Source organism: Physeter macrocephalus, chromosome 11 (assembly GCF_002837175.3).
Source record: "Physeter macrocephalus isolate SW-GA chromosome 11, ASM283717v5, whole genome shotgun sequence".
Classification (NCBI taxonomy): Eukaryota; Metazoa; Chordata; class Mammalia; order Artiodactyla; family Physeteridae; genus Physeter; species Physeter macrocephalus.
Window position 1 is genome coordinate 128272612 of NC_041224.1, and position 1973 is coordinate 128274584.

A 1973-nucleotide genomic window follows, 5' to 3' on the forward strand; every position below is an offset into this window, starting at 1 on the left:
TTATCTATTATATTATAGATGGCTTTTTCTTCAAAATGAGAAAGATATTTCCTGTGCAGGACATGTAATCACCATGGAATATATAGCTATCAAATCAATTCCACGACCTAATGCTATTTTCCCAAGTGGCTAACCTAATAACTTTGATTTGAGCCTGCATTTTGGCGAAAGGAAAGTGGTAAACATTTAACATTTAATAGACACATGATTCATGGTTTTGGGGTGCTACAGAAGCAAAGGGGATTTGAGACATCAGGTAGCCTGATAGAAAAATGATAAAATGATCAATTATATATTAAAAGTTATTAATACCCAAGAAATATCAGTTATTAAAGTATATGCCTGTATTCTGAGATCATTACAGAAGCCAAAGGCAGTGCTTTTGCTGATTTATCTGCTAAACAAGTAGCTCTTGTTATCCTATCCATATGGGCACCACTAATTTGATGTCTATCCTCATCAAACTTTCAGAAGGACAATCAGCTAAATTTAGACAGACTCTAACTGCCAAATGGTAATTTTATAACTTCACTATTTTCTCCCTCATTTACCAGTTGTAATATAAGAAAACTTTTTTTCCCTCTTTAATTTACTTTTTTTTTTATGGAAGTATAGATTCAGAAATTTCTTTTTATTCCATGAGTATTTTGTTACTATCATTATTTTATTTTAACACTCAGTTTGTTTCATATTTACAGTGGAAACCCTTCAAACTGATTCCTATTCCTTTTGGCATACCTCCATCATTTTTTTGAGCACCGTCTTACTTTCTGGAACTACAAGATGTTCCAGGCTCACTTTTTATTTTTCCTGCCTCAACACTAAGAGTCAACTGTATTTCCAAGGAAGCCAGTTCCTTTTAATGGGGGATGGTATTTAGAAACCAAGATCAGGATTTAGACTGTCTCATTGCTGCTGGGTGTCTTTGTTTCTAGGCCTTTTCAACAGGCAGAACGAAGAGATATAAATATATCTACATCCATTTATTTTTTCTTTCTCTACTATCTATTATCTATCTATCTATCTCTTAAAACCCATGAGTTTATGCTGATAACTTTCATCCAATTCAGCACGAGAGGATTCATTCTAGCCTTCCCCTTTTCATATTTGTAACTGCCTTCACCAACAGTGAGAAACCTGGCTTCTTTAATTCTCTAGATATTTAATCATTTCCTCAGTCCTACAATGCATAGAAAGTAGTTTCAGAATTGCTAACTCACACTGCCATCAAAAACCCTCTGAGTAGAGTTCTATGTTTGTTTACAGTTCTTTTTGGTTTTAGACTTGGGGTATATAGTCAGACTACTATGTTTTAAAGTTACTCAGGTTAGTCCTACTTTTCCCCTTTGGTATGGTTATTTATTTATTTATGTATTTACTTATTTAATTTGGGATATAGTTATGTTATATTGTTCCTGTTATTTAAGGTTTTGTTCTCCTAGTGTTTTTAATTTTATTTTTGAATACATAAAACAACATGATTCAAAAAGTCAATGTCAAAACTATATTAAATGTATATTCACGAAAGAGTCATTGCCCTCTCCACAATCCTTTCCAGTTTGTTCCCCCTTAACACCTGTATGTAACTAATCTCATTAGTTTCTGATTCATCCTTCTTGCACTTCTTTTTTTAAATATAAGAAAAATATAAAACAGTTTAAGAATTGGCATGTCACCCTTGCATAGGGATTATAGTAATCTTTTCTATATCATTTCAGTTTTCGTAATATGTGCCAACAAAGCAAGTACTATTGGCTTTGTTCCTATTGCCTTGTGATAGTAGTGGATACAGTAAAATGATAATTATATTTTTGGAGGTTTGTCATTGTTGGATCTCTAAATTGGCCCAATGGGACTTATTCTTAACTTTTTCAGTGTCTTACCTTTTCACACTATCAGCATTCATTATGGTTTATATTTGAGTATGGCTTAAACTGATAGGCTTCTCCTGAACAGTTCTATCCCTTCTTATC

General features: G+C 32.8%; 1 non-coding gene across 1 annotated transcript; it reads right to left on the reverse strand.

Moving 5' to 3' along the window:
* Positions 1-1641: 1641 nt before the first annotated feature.
* Positions 1642-1749, reverse strand: LOC112063538 (U6 spliceosomal RNA). Its single transcript, XR_002891043.1, has one exon. It is a non-coding gene; the product is annotated as a U6 spliceosomal RNA (small nuclear RNA).
* Between the last annotated feature and the right edge of the window lie 224 nt (positions 1750-1973).